This window comes from Podarcis filfolensis (genome assembly GCF_964270895.1).
Source record: "Podarcis filfolensis genome assembly, chromosome: 3".
Classification (NCBI taxonomy): Eukaryota; Metazoa; Chordata; class Lepidosauria; order Squamata; family Lacertidae; genus Podarcis; species Podarcis filfolensis.
Genome location: NC_139606.1, coordinates 100,340,649 through 100,358,881, shown reverse-complemented (window position 1 = coordinate 100,358,881; position 18,233 = coordinate 100,340,649). Strand labels below are relative to the sequence as shown.

General features: G+C 45.4%; 1 long non-coding RNA gene across 1 annotated transcript; it reads left to right on the top strand.

Moving 5' to 3' along the window:
* Window positions 1-1,240: 1,240 nt before the first annotated feature.
* LOC310758862 lies at window positions 1,241-16,860 on the top strand. The gene is made up of 3 exons (XR_014546022.1): window positions 1,241-1,679; window positions 8,440-8,499; window positions 16,352-16,860. It is a non-coding gene; the product is annotated as an uncharacterized lncRNA (long non-coding RNA).
* Window positions 16,861-18,233: the final 1,373 nt, after the last annotated feature.

The following is an 18,233-nucleotide window of genomic DNA, read 5'->3' as shown; positions in this document are numbered from 1 at the left end:
ACTGAAAGGCATTTCAAATGAAAAGTCAGATATAATCTTACTAAGTTCTTTGGGGGGGGGGGGGAATCTCAGAGGCCGAAACTAAACACATGCAACAGTGCCAAAATGGGCTAGGTTTTAAGACTAAAGCCATTTCAGGAAAAGGAGAACTGAGTGTAGAGAAGTAGCAGTGTTTTTACTTGTGTTACATTGGAAGGAAAATGCAGTCTCTCCCAAAGCTTTGCTGACAGTCATCCCCGCCTGCTTTATAGGGTAACTTTGGGCAATGAAGCAGATATGGCCTACAGGCCATTTTAAATGAGTATGTCATGGCAGCAACTATGTCGAAGGCCGTTTCTGTGCCACCATTTTGTCTGTGCGATGTGACCCATGTGGAAACTGCTGTGGTATGGGGTTGCTTGCAATTTGTCCCTGTACAATCAAACCAGGATCATATAGGCCTTCTTTGATGGATTTCTTCTTCTTCTTCTTTGGCGATCACTCGTAGCAGAGTAAGGTTGTCTTCCATAAACACAATTTTAACAGTGAGTACGTAATGACTGTGGAGGCCAATTCCAGATCCACACATCCTTCCACAGTGGGGACATAGGTTTCCGGGAAGGAGTTGATCACGGCGAGGGTTTGCTCTTAGCATGTTTCTCCCTTGCGTCTTGAGTTCGAGCGTCTTCAAAGCCCATGACACCTTTGGTAAAGGCTGTTCTCCAATTGGAGCGCTGGCAGGCCAGTGTTTCTCAGTTGTCGGTGTTTATACTACATTTTTAAAGATTTGCCTTGAGAAAGTCTTTGAACCTCTTTTGTTGACCACCAGCATTAGGCTTTCCATTTTTAAGTTCGGAAAAGAGTAGTTGCTTTGGCAGACGATCACCAGGCATCCGCACAACATGACCAGTCCAACAAAGTTGATGTTAAAGAATCATTGCTTCAGCACTGGTGATCTTTGCTTCTTGGATTTTATAAGAACATAGGAACAGCTGGATCCGGCGAATGGCCCATCTTAGTCCAGCACTCCGTTCTCGTGGCGGCCAACCTGATACCTGTGGGAAACCAGTGAGCAGAACATGAGCATAAGACCACTCTCCCCTCCATTTTCTCAAAAACCATTCACCGATGGGTTTAGGACCCAGCCTTTTGTACCAGGCCACAACAGCACAGACATTTGAGAAGCCTGTAAAGAAATCCAGCATACCCTCTGACTTGGTGCCAAAATTAGCTTGTCTGCCGGGTTTGGATGAGCAAAGAAATTGACCTTTTTACAGATGGTGGAGCAGAAGCCATGTAGGAAGTCAGATGTGCTGACACGGTTGAGATGGCAGAGATGCCTGAAGTGTCTACGGTGTGAGCTGAAAATATGCCACATGAGAGAGCCCCTGTTCGTAGACCTCCTGGAGAAGCCAGTTGCCCAGCTGACTACAGGATGAGTCTGTTCTTGCAGTGACAGCTGAAGGAAACTGTGATGCGGTACTTGACCACTGCTGACTTGGGTGTCATGTTCCCCCTCCCCCCTCCCCAGGGCACCACATGCAAAGGCAAAATGGATCTTTCCTTGCAGAGTCCGACCTCCTGGCAGTTTAAATTCGCGCAAGCGATGAAATGGCTGTTGCAAAACATGCTTTGGGAATCTGAATGAATTTCAAACCGAAGATCAGTCCAGCTCTGCTTCCAGTTTTCATTCAACCCAGGTGAGGAAACAGAAGTCCTAAACCAGCGCCTTGCTGCAGCAATCGGCAGGATATTCCCGGCTCCTCTTTTAATGTCTTTTCAACACTAAGGAAATACCTTTTGATTTCCTGAAGCCTTCTAAATAAGATTTTAGATTATGTTTTCCCCCTTCCTTGCTCTCTATTGTCTTTGATACGTTTTCAGTCGTATTTGGTGTTTTAATGCTGTGTTTTATTGTGCTGTGCTGTATTTTTAATTTGCTTTCTCCCCCTCCCCAAGTCTATAAATAATGTAAACAAACAAACAAACAAAAACAGTGCTTTGCGTGTAGAAAGGTCCCATGCTCAATCCTTGGTATCTCTAGGTGGAAAGATGTAATTTTAATTGCCTGTATAATCCTGATGGAATAGAAGAGTTTTCAGCTAGTGTTTAAAAGTTGAAACAGAAGGCACCTGCTGAATATCTAGTGGCAGAGTGTTCCACAGGACTGGGCCAATGACACTAGAGGCTCGGTTCCTTGTTGATGAGCCTTGCCTACTTTGGGAATGACCAGTGATACTCCAGCAGATGGTCTCAGTATTCAAGATGCGATATAAGAGTTCAGGTACCCTGAGGTACCCTGAGCCTAAGTTGTTCAGGGATTTGTAAATTAATATAATCAACTAGAACCTGGCTCAGGCAGCCAGTGCAGGTTTTTTAACAATGATGTCACATCAGCAGGGCTACTGGATGGGCATGATATGAACCGCCGTCCAAAAACATCTAGAGGGCACTATGTTGGCTAGCTCTGCTATCAGGAATAATCTTAAAATAAAGAGGAATCTCAGAGGCCTATAAATATAGATTGTAGAAACTTGCTCTGAGAGGAAGTGTCAATTCACACTATCTCCGAAGGACATATTATATAAATACAAAGACCTGGCAAGATGTGAATTCCAGAATAGAAGAGAAGAAACACACACCCATAATACAAATATGACTACCAGTGTTGAAATAACTAACAAGCAGAAATATAGTAAAGAGTCAAATCCAGAACTTGGTGGAAAAAAAATATCCTGAACTGCATTGCTTATGGTTAAATTCACACTTCTGGGAAGGTAGGGAAGGAATAACTGAGATGCTATTGAATTATACTTTGAAAAACCTCAGCTACTCTTACGCCAGAATCCTACACGTAAATATTTTTTTCCCCAAAACTTTGAAGACGAAAACTAAATTAGAAATTAAAGGGCCAATATAAGTATTGGCAATTCCCAGAAATAATAAATCTAAAAATTTGCAATCCATAGGGCTGCACTGTCAGTGGTGAGAGATTTATTAGCAAGTAGCTTTATGACATTTTTCAGATGAGTCACACATTCTTAGTGATATATTTCAAGAGTAACAGCAACCAGCTTCCTGAAATGGCCGTGGGTTCCATACCATTTCATTCATAGCAAAATAACGCAAGTTAGCTACCTAAAACAATTTTTAAAAAAATAAGCATTCTATAGTTATTATTTATAACTTCATCTGGAGCCTGTTAAATATATCGGTGAAAGCAAACATGGGGAATATATTGCTCAACAAGTGTGTTCCCCCACCATGCCATTCATTACATTTTGCTGCCTGAGGCAAAGGACAAGATGGTGGCCTCTCTCCCAGGTACGGAAGCTGACTGCACTGTCAGTTAAGTCTTACTTCAACACTGGCCTTGGAATAGCATCCTCTGGTGCACCTGATGACAATCCAGTTTAGAGGGTGCATGACAGGCCTGTGGCATGCACAACTTTGATCTCCAACAGAGGCCTGAGGGCTCAGGAGTCACAGCTGCCGTTGCTGCTTCCCCAGCATCTGTTACCTGAGGCACTCTGCCTAATAGCAGGGCCGGCTAAGATGCTGTCAAACCTGCTTTACAGGTTAGATCTATATTTTCAGGCCCCACCATACATTTTAAGCACTGTTATATGGCTTATGTGTTGTGGCTTATCTCAAACAATCCTGGGCATTGTAATAATAATAATAATAATAATAATAATAATAATAATAATAATCCTTTACTATTTGTACTCTACCCATCTGACTGGGTTACCCCAGCCACTCTTGGCGACTTCAAACATATATAGTTTGTAATGAGTGCTAAGAGTTGTTGAAAGACCCTGTTCTCCTCACAGCTCTACAATTCCCAGAGTTCCCTGGGAAGAGGCATTGATTGTTAAACCACTGTGAGAATTGTAACTCAATTGGAGTTCAAATAATATTAGCTAATACATAAAATATTACGTAAAGAAGCTTACAAATTTTACATTTGGTCACTATGTAATTCGCCTAATATGATTTTTTTTTGCAAAGCAGTTTCCAATACCATAGCACATTCCAGTATGTTAGCTACATTAATATTTGCATTTTAATGCATTTACTGCAGTAATTGCATTTTTGTACATATTAAGTGGCTTCAGACCTGCATTGCAAAAGTGTGAATTTCAAAGAATGGATGGGTTATGGTTTGCGTATTATCTAGGTAGGTTCGCCTTTAGATGCAAAGGGGATTGACTTTCTCCCTCCTCTGTAATGAGACCGACCTTGTTCAAAACGCCTGTACCCAAACTGTGGCAGGGACCAGTCTCTTTCTTTAGCTTAGATTCCACTGCAAAGCATCCTGTGCTTCATTGGCGCTGTGTAAATAATAATCACCAGCAAATAAATATTGGGCCCATGAGCCTTGATGGCTTGCCTTGACACGTCTCACTGTTTCAAACGTGCTGGAATTTGGTCCTGTTAAGCTGTGGGGCGGGGAGAGAGGGAAATTTATTTGAGACAGAGGAAGCTTCTTCTTTTTTCAAAGTTAAGTGATGGACGTCCTTGAGCGTAATAGGATAAAAAAAGAGATGGGGGGTGGGGGGAGAAAGAGAAAACAAGAGGGAGAGGGATGTTGTTTCTGGACGCTTCATACCATAATAGCTGACAGCTGAGCCAGCAAGGTGGCTCCTAAACTGTAGCAGACAAGTCAGACAGTTTTAACAGGATCCCTGAGGAGCTCCTGAAGAAAGGAAAAGGTGAATTTTTAAATGTTGTCCCCCCCCCACCTCCCCCCCCACTGGTTTTCTGCCAGAGAAGTTATGTAGTTCTTGGCTCAGGGCCAGCAGAACCGAGGAAGGCAGAAGAGAGAGGGAGGAGAGAGAGAGAGCATGCATATTACAAAGGTCACGCCAAAGGCAACATTTACATTTATACCTTTGTACCATTTTTTGGACTTCTCGGTGAGTAAATCCCACCGTCTGAAACAAATTAAATGGGGGTTGTTGTTTTTTGGTCCTCCCTCTCTTCCCAAATAGGGAGGCTTGTTCACAACTGCCAAGATGTGTGCATGTGCATGTATGTATATGTTTATAAGGGCTGATGTACACATTATATGTACTTCAGTGACCCTTCCTCCTGATAGGATTTCCTATTCCCAAAGAAAGTGACAAACTTGTAGCTGGAATGAGGATCTCTCTTGCTCAGCTATTATGGTATGGAGTTCCCAGGTTCAGGGCCCACCTAGGTTCAGGAGATGGGCTCAGGCGGCGGAAGCCCAAGAGACAGTGTCCCTGCGTGCGCCTTGCCCAGTCATCTCTGCCTCTGCTGGAGAAAGGGCACTGGAATCAAGATCTCACCAAAATCTCACGAGATATTGTGCGCTCCACGATATCTTGCCTGAATCTGCCACTGCTTTGCTGTTAAGGGAAGTGTTACGTTGTGGGTGAACATATCAGACGACACAGCGATTCTTCAAACAGCTCTTGTTTATTCACAGGCCAGAACAGAACTGAACTGAAGGGTTCAGCCAGCCTGCTTATATAGAGCTCCACTAGAACGCAACAGTAACCATTTTCTGTAACTATCCAATCACTGAACGTCACTTCCGATCCCTTATTTGCATATGTGGACCTGAGTGAAAACTATCTACAGTATAGTACAGTACCCCTGCTGGCCCAGGGTGAAAACTTCAGTACATAACAGGAAGCTTCATTGGGAGTGGAGGCAGGGCAGAATAGCACCTTCCGGTTTCACCTCAGGTGCTGAAATGAGATGTGCCACCATTCGATCCCTGGCATCTCCTTTTGTCTCAATTTCTCCTACCCTCCTCTTTCCCTCTCTCTTTTCCCTTTTCCTTTCTGCCTCCTCTTCTCTCCCTCTCTCCTCTCCTCCTGTCTCTCCATCTTCTCTTTCTTCCACACTCTTCCCCCCACCCCCGCGCAGTGGTTTGCCAGAGGCAGGACAGATCACTTGCACCAGAGGCCTCAAGTGAACTGCTGATGTTTGAAGCCCCCCCCCCCTCTCTCCCTTCTTGTGCTTCTTTATCTTTAATCCAGACTTGGCTCAGAGAGTCCTTCAAACAGAGGATTGTCCTCTGGAAGCCCTTCAGCCAGGGGATTGTCCTCTGTAAAATAGGGCACATGGCCATCCTAGTCCCCACCCCTGCTGGATTGGGGAATGTTTCTCTTCACATTCAAATAACTAAGCTGAGACACATATTTCTCCTTGGTTCCTTATGCAGAGTTGCCAGCGCAAGTTAGGAAAAAAACAAAAACCCTTCTCTCATAAGAAACCAATGGAAGAGTTGGGCGAAAGACAACCATTTCACCACACTTTAAATCACTCTGGTGGTGTGTCGAAAAATGTGGGAGAAATTTCAGGGACTTATTTGCATTCCGTGGTTTCTAAAACTGGCCTGTCAGAGCTGTGCTCCAACCCCCCACCGTTGGTATATCAAGATGGAAAATGAAGCTTTAGGGGTCAGTTAGCATGGAGCTAGCAAGAAGACATTTTCAGATACAGAACTATCCCCCGGCATCCCTTCACGTTCAGGCCTGTCCCTGGTAATTTTGGCTTCATTCACTGGACAGGTGATTGAAGATTCCTATGATGTTTCAAGCCCTCCTTTAAAGCAGGTGGAAGATCAGCCTGGTTAACACACCCCACAACATTTCTCATGTGAAAATGGGGACATATCTCACTCCCGGACATCTGACTCACCTGGACCCCCCATTTTTGTGTCCCCCCCAACGTATTTCCTATCATAAGCAGGGAGCGTGCCATCACCCTTACACCAACAGGACCAAGCACACATGAACTCCACTGTCCTGAGAAAACCCGTTAATCCCCATTTTATTTTATTCTTTGGTTGATGTACAAAAAGAAGAACACGCACCAATAAATAAATTTGAGAAAGGGGCAAGATTAGATGCAGATGCACAAATATCATTATTATTTAAACCAAGACTCCCTGAGCTCTGCTCCCTCTTTCTTCCCATGGCCCTGCCTGCTCCTCAGACCTGACGCATCGGGTGGGCCATGGCAGCGGCGGCCTCTCTTCCCCCTCGCCAGCTCTCCAGCAACGACTATGAGCTGCCCAAGGAGGAAACCAGCAGCAGTGGCCATGGAGAGGCAATGGGATGCTCCCTTGCCACCACCGTTTGGGACAAGTGACTGTCCTCCTCCCTAAGCTGGGAAATAAGAGCATTCCAGGATCAAATCAGAAGCCAGGGTGGCTTTTGTAATACTGGAACTGTCCCTGGAAAATCGGGACACTTGGAGGGTATGAATCAATCAACAGCCGAGGGGGATTTTGTCTTTCTTCCCTGCCTGGGGAGAACTGTGCTACAACCGTTGGTCACTTGTGCTCTCGAGCCCCAGTCTAGGGCTGCTGGGAAGTGATGTCACCCATAAACAGGCACAACCCATTTCATTAGGGTTTTTCTTTTTATTTAAGGCAAACCCTCCTGGACAAGGCTATTGATGGCTGGACGCGGGTGGCGTTGTGGATTAAACCACAGAGCCTAGGACTTGCCAATCAGAAGGTCGGCTGTTCGAATCCCTGCGACGGGGTGAGCTCCCATTGCTCAGTCCCTGCTCCTGCCAACCTAGCAGTTCGAAAGCACATCAAAGTGCAAGTAGATAAATATCTACCGCTCCAGCGGGAAGGTAAGCGGCGTTTCCATGTGCTGCTCTGGTTCACCAGAAGCAGCTTAGTCATGCTGGCCACATGACCCGGAAGCTGTACGCCGGCTCCCTCGGCCAATAAAGCGAGATGAGCATCACAACCCCAGAGTCAGCCACGACTGGACCTAATGGTCAGGGGTCCTTTTACCTTTAACCATTGTAGGCCATGTTATTCCTCCACTGCTGGAGGCAGCATGCTTCTGAAAACCAGTTGGTGGAAACTGCAGGAGGGAAAAGATTACTTGGATCCTCCTATCTGGTTGGCCCCCTGATCCAGCAAAAGGCTCCTTTTATGTTCCTGGTTAGTCAGATTGTTAGAATTAGGAAACGTAACTAGGATTAAGTGACCTTATTTTTTTAATAGCTACTTACGAGAACCAATTAAGTGGACTTTTGAAGTATATAGGGATTGTCAGCAGAGAACACACAGCAGATCACATTCATCTCCATGTGCGCCCACTAATCTCATCAGACTAGTCCTCAGGAGATCAGTAGGAAGCATGGCCAGCAGACCCATAAGGCGAACTGAACTATGTGTTTATTGGACACGTTACATATTTCCAAAGTCAGGTTTTTTTAAAAAATAAAGAACCAGCTCATTAAAGCACAAATGAACTCTTCCCAGTTGGGTTTCATTTCATCCTGGATGCTGTTTACATTTTCGTTTTATCTTACGATATTTGAACAGTGTGTTCAATCAAAGTCTGCTCTTGAACTAGGTTGAAAAACCTCTAGCCTGCCTGCCAAATTTCCTTCATTTTCGCAGAATGGGTGTTTATTTCAGCGAATAATCTTGCTATCCCCATTTTTTTTCAGTCCTGGAAAAAAATATTAGCTGTTCATCATCACAGTTCACATTATCATGGGTTATGGACAGTAAGTACTCCAGAACTTTTAGAAAAGTAAGCTCCTTGTTTTGTTTTGTTTTACAAAAGCAACTAAAACCACTCCATATGTACCATAAATATTTATTTGGTGAACTGTCTCATTAACTTTGTGTTTCCAGTAAGGGAAGTACCCTCCATAGCCATTTGAAGCCAGAAAAAAATAAATGCTCAAGTTAATTTTGCAGTTGCTTTGCAAAGAGACCTAAGTACTTTTATCAGTTCAGGGCTCACTTTCCATAGACTGTTATTTTGAGATCTCCTGAAAGCAAAGCTAGAATTTTATGAGGGAAAGGATATAGCTCATTGGCAGAGCAGCTGCTTGGCTTGCAGAACACCCCAGTTTCAGTCCCCAGCATCTCCTGTTAAAAAGGATCTGGTGATAGGTAAATGGTCTGCCTGAGACTCTGGAAAGCTCCCCAGGTCAGTATACACAATATCCAATGTAAACAATATCTAGCAGGGGGAATGTGCTGTTTGGAGAGGCTCTTGAGGGGCTGGTAGGCCACAGGATGAGGGGTGAGGCCTCAACACCCCAACAAGGAACAGTCAGATTGTATTCAGTAGGGAAATAGAGCGCAATGTCACATCCCGTCCCTAATAAACAATGTGAACTGAGCATTCCCATACCCTCCAGCATTTCTCTGATGAAAATAGGATTGTCCTATTTGATAATAATAACAGTAATAATAATACAGTGGAACCTTGGTTTTCAAGCATCTCAGAAGCCAAACGTTTTGGAATCCAAACGCTGAAAACCTGGAAGTAAATGCTTCCATTTTCGAACGCGCCTCGGAAGTCGAACGGCTTCCGAGGCATGTTTTCTCATTTCCCCCATTGAAATTGCCGAGAGCCCTTTGCGCCTCGGTTGTCGGATGTTTTGGAAGTCAAACGGTCTTCTGGAATGGATTACGTTCGACAACCAAGGTTCCACTGTACTACTACTACTAATAATATTTAAACCCACCCATCTGACTAGGTTGACTCAGACACTCTGGGTGGCTTCCAACATATAGAAAAACTTAACAAAACTTTAAACATGAAAATTTCCCCATGCAGGGCTGCCTTCAGATGTCTTCTAAAGGTTGTATAGTTACTTATCTCCTTGGCTCAGGGATCGCATAGCTCAATAGCTTCCAACATTTCTCCGATGAAAATACAGTGGTACCTCGGGTTACAGACGCTTCAGGTTACAGACGCCTCAGGTTACAGACTCCGCTAGCCCAGAAATAGTACCTCAGGTTAAGAACTTTGCTTCAGGATGAGAACACAAATCGTGCGGCAGTGGCATGGCGGCAGCAGGAGGCCCCATTAGCTAAAGTGGTGCTTCAGGTTAAGAACAGTTTCATGTTAAGAATGGACCTCCAGAACGAATTAAGTTCTTAACCTGAGGTACCACTGTAGGGACCTCTTAAGGAAAAGCAGGACATTCCAGGATCAAATCAGAAACCGTGATGACTTCTGTAAACCTGGTACTGTCCCTGGAAAACAGGGACACTTGGAGCATCTGTATTCCAGTGGTGATGGTGTGAAGGAAGAGAGTAGCTGGGGTCTTTAGATACACTCATGGAAGTTTGTTGCCTTATCAGGAAAATGGCAGCTACGCTACAGCATCCAGGCTTGAGATTTTCTCCGTCTTGCTATGGTGCCACTTCAGCAATGACAAAAGGCTGCTTTTATGCACATATTTCTTGAGGAGGAGGGAAAAAAATAGTTTAAATATAAAAACCTATTAACATTCATAAATTGTTTGAGAGGGTGGGGGCGGGGGGTAAAGGCTAATCCTGTCCAAGAGGATTTGTATCCCCCTGGGTGGGTACATAACTTTGACTCACTGGATTCATTAATTCATACTCATGCAAGCGATCCAGGAATTCTTAACAATAGCTCAGGACTCCAGATGACATATTTGGAGTAGAAATGTGTATTTATTTACAACCAAGCTGCAATCCAGCCCTATCCTAAAGAAAGCAAAAGAGCTTGATTTGCCATCAATTACTGAGGCAGTTCCAAAGGCTGTTAATTTGAGTAGCTAAGTAAACAGAACTTGACACGCATTGTGCTGCTGTCTGAATTACTTCAACCTCTTGCTTATACACAAATGGATCACTGGAACTTGAGAGCTGTACTGGGAGGGCAATCTTGATTTCATTGACTTGGGGCTTGTACACACAAATCACACACACACACACACATTCATGCTTTCCTGGTAATAAGATATTTTCCAGATCCCATCCCTTGTTTTCTAGTCTTTCAATTCCCTACATTAGTGGAAACGTTATATTTTCCCAATCCTTCTCTCCCTATGTAGGAGGGGAAGGACTCTATAGCTGGAGATCTGAAGATGAAGCAGGAGGGCAGGGTGTATCACAATGGTAGGACCAGGGTTTGTAGCTCTAGGGCTAGATCCCACTGAGCCTCTTGGGCTTGCTGATCAGAAGGTCGGTGGTTCGAATCCCCGCAACGGGGTGAACTCCCGTTGCTCTGTCCCAGCTCCTGCCAACCTAGCAGTTCGAAAGCACGCCAGCGCAAGTAGATAAATAGGTATCGCTGTGGCGGGAAGGTGAACGGCGTTTCCGTGTGCTCTGGTTTCTGTCACGGTGTTCTGTCGCACCAGAAACAGTTTAGTCCTGCTGGCCACATGACCTGGAAAGCTGTCTGTGGACAAACGCCAGCTCCCTCGACCTGAAAGCGAGATGAGTGCCGCAACCCCATAGTCGCCTTTGAATGCACTTAACCATCCAGGGGTCCTTTACCTTTATCTTTTATCTTCAGTAAGCCCCTTTTCTGAGTGGGTTCCCCTCCTCTTTGCCACTGTTGCCACCGGCCTAATCCCCACTATGTGGCAAAATGTAACGACCATTCCCTGTTTTCCCTAATCCACCATCCAGTACATGGTAGGTTTTCTTTGGACTGAGTCTTTGAATGTTAACTTATATGCCTCACTGATCCTCATATTCATTTATTGATACCATTTCTTACTTGCCCTTCAGCACGAGGGGCCCCTATAGACATCCCTTTTCATTGCATGATTATTCATGATGACTTGCACTCATGATGCTATCAGGGTGGTCACACACAATCCTGCTTTCACTACTGTTCATGCCTGCGAAAGTTTTGGAGTTGGTCACTGTCAGGGAACTGACATCGGAGCGCAGAGCGGAGGTAGGGCTCTCCGATGATGCAGGAGAAGGGACCAGCAGGGAGAGGGAGAATACTTCCATTGGGGAAGGAAATAAGCGTGACACCAGGATAGAAGGGGAGGAGGGAAGGTCTTCGGAGAGAGGGCTCCAAGACCCTTCCACAGGGTCCAGCGGGGAGAGCCCAGGACCTCCGCTGGCCACGCCCACTCTGTGCAGGAGACTTCCGCGCAGAGAGGCTAGGAGGAGACTTGGCGTCAAACAGCTTTTATGTTGGAAGAAGTTTAGGGAACGCCCACTGACGGATTCTGCCAGTGACTGAGACAGTCGCCTTGTAAGGGCTGTCAAATCAGGGAAAGGTTTAGCTACCCCAACAGCTGGGAGCAGTTTGGAATTTACGCACAAGCAACCCCAATTCCCATTACAGCCACATTGCTTCATTTTTAAGCAGCACATATCCCATTAATGCTGAAATCCTGCACCTCTTTCTACCACAAATGTCGTGGTTCATTTTCGTCTTGCTTTCGTTGTGCTATAGCCTCTCTATAGACAGCAGTAATGAGGTAGCATTAGGGAAGCACTGCAGAACAAACAAAAACGGAATAAACCCACCACACTGTTTGAGATATTTCACCCCCCCCCAAATAAACTCTGTATGTACACTGTACATGCTCTGTCAAGGATATGTTGCAGTCTGTAAGGTCCTAGGGTGGTTGCAACAACAAAATATACAATTATAAAAACAAATAAAACCATTACAATGATAAAATACACAAAACTGTTCCAAATGGAACAGAACAGTACAAATTCAGCAAAAGAGGGTGTTGTGGCTGACCAATCGTACCCACCCACAACACAGGGTGTCGGTTTCTAGGTCTCACTGCAATACGTGCCCACTTTAAGGGAGGAACCGATATATAGTAATGTCTAACTTCACACCTGAAGATTTATACATTCAACCTTTCTGCATTCCAGCCAGGTCAGACATTTATTATAATTCTGTTTTGGTGCACAGGAGTTTTAGTCATTGGGGGGGGGGGGAAGCACACATACAAGCAAGTACTTAATCAGACAGTCCTTGCTGGCAAAAAATAAAAAATACAGTGTAGATACAGAGTTTGTTATTTTGCTAAAACGGTAGAATTGAGGGCCAAACTAGATGTGAAATGGGAGATTCATTATTGGACCCCCTGACATTTCTCGGGTGAAACATCTCAAATATCTAAAGGGCTGTCACCTGGAAGATAGAGCAAGCTTGTTTTCTCCTGTTCTGGAGGGCAGGGCTCAAACCACTGGCTTCAAGCTACAAGAAAGAAGATTCTGACTAAACATCAGGAAGAACTTTCTGAGGGGAAGAGCCGTTTGACAGTGGAATGGGCTCTCTTCAAAGGTTGTGGACCCTCCTTCCTTGGAGGTTTTTAAGCAGAGGATGGGTGGCCACCTGTTGTTGTTGTTGTTTGGAAGGGATTTGAGACTATCTAAATGGTAGATATTGGGACGCAGGTGGCGCTGTGGGTTAAACCACAGAGCCTAGGACTTGCTGATCAGAAGGTCGGCAGTTCGAATCCCTGTGACGGGGTGAGCTCCCGTTGCTCGGTCCCTGCTCCTGCCAACCTAGCAGTTCGAAAGCACGTCAAAGTGCAAGTAGATAAATAGGTACCGCTCCGGTGGGAAGGTAAACGGCGTTTCCGTGCGCTGCTCTGGTTTGCCAGAAGCGGCTTAGTCATGCTGGCCACATGAACCGGAAGCTGTACGCCGGCTCCCTCGGTCAATAAAGCGAGATGAGCGCCGCAGCCCCAGAGTCGGTCACAACTGGACCTAATGGTCAGGGGTCCCTTTACTTTTACCTAAATGGTAGATATTTGAGTTTAGTTGTGTTTTTTTTTAAAAAAAATGGGAATAATTCACTACAACTTTGGCAGAAAGAATATTTCAGTTCTTATTCAAACCAGTTTTGGGAAGCTGGTCACACAAGAGTGTGCTCCCTAGGTGTTCTCTCTCTCTCTCTCTCTCTCTCTCTCTCACGGTCCCCCCCCCCCATCATTTTGTCTTAGAATTATTTACCTTGAGGTTTGGTTTCTGATAAATTGGTTAGGAAATTTGAAGGGTTGTTTTATGATGCTCCAAACGAACACACACACACACAGACGGAAGAGTGCCTGCCTTTACTTCTGTTATCTCGGCAGTTAATCCAGCTGTCAGGACATTTTCCAAGTTATGAAAATGTTGCAAGCTGCAAGCCTTCAAGTACAGCTTGGAAGCACGGCGTGTACCTCCAGTTTTACGATTGTGGGGATATTTTGGGGAGGATCTTTCCTCCCACACTTGCCAGCTGAGGCCGGAGGCTCCTTTCCCCTTTGGAGCAGAGGAGCCTGGCTCTTTGAGATCCGCTGGATGCTTGCCTAAGAAACAACGGCAGCGATACGGTTGCAGGACTTGGATTTAGGAATCTCGCCCGCCCTTGGCCTCCTGCCTCTCCACTGTGCTATTGTGCATGTCTTGACGGAGGGCCACTTTGTGGTGAGAATGTGAAGAATGTGCTAATATGTAGCCTCCAATACAACCAAGCAGCAAAATTAAGCCAAGAGCAGGAGATGCTGCCTTGAAAACTGAACCAGACTCATCTGGTCCCTCTTAAGTCCAGTACTATCTACTCCAGGCTCCCCCAACCTAGTACAGTGGTACCTCGGGTTAAGAACTTAATTTGCTCTGGAGGTCCATTCTTAACCTGAAACTGTTCTTAACCTGAAGCACCACTTTAGCTAATGGGGCCTCCTGCTGCCACCGCGCCGCCAGAGCACAATTTCTGCTCTCATCCTGAAGCAAAGTTCTTAACCCGAGGCACTATTTCTGGATTAGCGGTGTCTGTAACCTGAAGCGTTTGTAACCCGAGGTACCACTGTACCGTCAAGCTGTTTCAGACAACAACTTTGGCCAGTGCCCCTCACACAGAATGCCATTCACTTTGCGTTTTCTGAACACAAAATTTCTCCGCCTACTTGTGCAAGAAACAATTTGATGGAGAATGAAAGGGTACGGATGGGTGGTGGTGGAAGAGACCCTCCTCCTGTGCAACTGACTTTAGCAAAAAAAGCAGGTGTCTTATGCAGACGAGCTCCTCCGAAGAGAGCCTGGTGCTGCCGTTTCACCCTTTGAAGCCTGTTTTAGATAGCTGTTTTTGGACCAGCTCACATAGCTGAACCTCATAACATTGGGTTACAATTTATTTCCCAGAATTACATTTTACTCTCAGATCGTAGCTGGAATGTCCCCAGTTACCAATCAGATTTTGACAACCTACTTTGAAGTACATATACAAAGTTAACCTTAAATCATGTCAGGCTTTTTACCTATGTATCTTTTCCAGCTGCAACATCTCTCAAGCAAGGATGCTTTCTCCAGTCAGATCTGCTACTTCAGCAATGAGGAAGCAGTGTGCCCTCCAGTTATTGCTGGACTGCAGTGCCCATCATCCCTGACCTGTGACCATGCTGGTTCAGGCTGATGGGAATTAGAGTACTTTTTTAAAAAGGAAAGAAATGATCTAGATTTGCTCGCTTTCCTTTCCACTCCCCATTCCTTTCCCCCTTTTAAATTCTTGCTTATTTGATAGTGGACCTTTTAGGAACATGGTAAGCATCATGCCCTTAGCTCAGTAGGTAGAGCATGAGATTCTTGAGAGGGTTGTGGGTTCAAGCCCCACATTGGGCAAAGGATTCCTGCATTGCAGGGGGTTGGACTAGATGACCCTCATGGTCCCTTCCAACTCTAGGATTAATATTAACAATACACTGTTATTGCAATAAAAATGCACTAGTCAAAACTTTTACCACTGCTTTTTAAGCCGGCTGAAGTCTTCAAAGGCAGCCCCACATAGGACACATTGTAGTAGTCCAATTTTGTTGTTGTTTAGTTGTTTAGTCGTGTCCGACTCTTCGTGACCCCATGGACCAGAGCACACCAGGCACTCCTGTCTTCCACTGCCTCCCACAGTTTGGTCAGACTCATGTTTGTAGCTTTGAGAACACTGTCCAACCATCTCGTCCTCTGTCGTCCCTTCTCCTTGTGCCCTCAATCTTTCCCAACATCAGGGTCTTTTCCAGGGAGTCTTCTCTTCTCATGAGGTGGCCAAAGTATTGGAGCCTCAGATTCAGGAACTATCTTTCCAGTGAGCACTCAGGGCTGATTTCCTTAAGAATGGATACGTTTGATCTTCTTGCAGTCCATGGGACTCTCAAGAGTCTCCTCCAGCACCATAATTCAAAAGCATCAATTATTCAGTGATCAGCCTTCTTTATGGTCCAGCTCTCACTTCCATACATCACTACTGGGAAAACCATGGGTTTAACTATACGGACCTTTGTTGGCAAGGTACCAACAAGTAGTCCAATTTAACAGCAAATAAATGCATGTGTGACCTGTAAGTTCATTGTAAGTTGCATGAATAAGTACTTCATAGTGTTTGTCCAGAACCTAATTGGGGACAGGGTGGGAGAGAGGGAGAAAGAAAGAAAGAGAGAGAGAGTGAGAGAGTGAAAGTGATTGTTTCTTTCTAAAACTTATGATAGCTCAAAATTTCTTACTTTGAGTGTTTTGAAATAGTTAATCTTTTTCCTCCATTTTCTCAAACTTTCTTTTTCTTTTTTTTACCACTGCTTCTTGTCACCTTTGAATGGTTGGTGACACCCCATAATTTACCTCCAGGAATGCAGACATGAAGGAAGACGATGGGATGAAATATGGTGTCAAGTTTGTATCTGCTCACATTTCACACACTAAAGAGACAAGCCCCTTTGGCTAGTTGCCATGGAGAATTCTCTTTTGGAAGTAAATAACTCAGAACACAGAGAGAGAGAAAGAGAGAGAGAGCCCCCCAAACAAACTCAGATTCATGCTGCCCCAGCTGCAGAATATCATTAGCTCTCAAAGGATATAGTATGCCATGTTGCGTGAAAAGAATTTTATTATGGGGTATGACCACCTCTGGAAAATTAGCTGAGCAAAACTTTTATGTTCAACTTTGAACATTGTTTCCTGTGTGCAATTTGAGGATTGTGCATTTAAATATTATTTGAGTCTTGATTAGCAGAGGTGATGGGACCACTAGGGCTGGCCAGCAGCACTCCAGATAAGTAGCTGATTCACCAAAACTCCCTTCATGGATCCCTGTAGTTACTTGGCTGCCAGTTGGTTTCTGGGCCCAATATAAGGTGCTCACAACCTCCAAACCTTAAGCTATATATTCCCTGCGCGCAGCGTTGAGCTTCCTCTTTTCGCTGCACGCATCGGATCACCCGCCGACCCTCCCTATATTTAGGGTTGTTCACTTGACCTTGCTATGCCTGTTTGCCTTTGGGGCAGGGGCCTGGTAGGAATTTTGTCCATTTGGCTAATTGGCTGGTGCCATTTGGTTTTTGCCTACTGCGTAGCAAATCACCACAACTTGTAAGGTTGCGGTTAGGCATTGGTTTTATGAATTGGTTGGTGGAGGGGCATGGATTGGCTGTGCCTGCCCCTCCAATGCTGCTGCTGCAAGGGTATTCCGTTAAAGGAATCCAGGGGCTTGCCATGCTTCTGTCCGAACCCCTGCCAAGGGGCTAGGGCCACACAAGAGCCTCTGGGAGCATTTGGGGTGAGGTGAGGGCATGGTACCCAGCTCCATCTTTCTCCCCAAAATGTAATCGCAACCAATGCCTAAGCAACCACTCACATCTTTTGTATTTTAATAAAGTTGTGGCCAAAATTATGCCAAAAACTTTAAACAAAAATTCTGTGTGAATTGTGCTTTATTTGGGGTGGCTTGGGGACCTCGACACGCAAACCATCCTAAATATCTTCTGTCAGGGAACTGCCATCGGAGCCAGAGGCGGAGGCAAGGCTCCCAAGCGATGCTGGAGAAGGGCCCAGCAGGGAGAGAGGCAGCTCATCGGCTGGGGAAGGAAATCAGCGTAACACCAGGGATAAAGGGGGGCAGATGGGGGAATCGGCGAGAGGGCTCCAGGACTCCTCGCCGGAGACCAGCGGGGAGAGCACGGGTCCTCCGCTGCCCACACCCACCCTGCGCAGAAGACTTCCGCGCAGGGAGAGTAGGCGGAGACTTGGCGTCAAAGAACTTCTATGCTGGAAGAGGTTCAAGAAACGCCCACTGACGGATTCTGCTAGCGACTGAAACAGCCACGAAGTGAAGGGCTGTCCAGACAGAAAAGGTTTAACCAGGCAACCTAGCCAGGAGTGGCGGCAATTTACGCACGAGCAACCCCTAGAACCATTACATCTTTACAGAAGCTTGCAGAGAAAGGGGACAGAGACATTTCTCTCTCTCTTCCATGACAGTAGAACTTGGGGTCATCCAATGAAGCTGAATGTTTGAAGATTCAAGAGTGACAAAGGGAAGTGCTTCACACAATGCTCCCACAAGAAGTAGTGAGGGCTACCAACTTGGACAATCTGAAAAGGGATTTAGGCAAATCCACGGACGATAAGACTTTTAATGGCTAGACAATGGTGGACTCTAGTTCCCATCAGACCCAGCTAGTATGGCCAATAGTCAAGGATGACTGACATTGTAGTCAACACCACTCAGGTT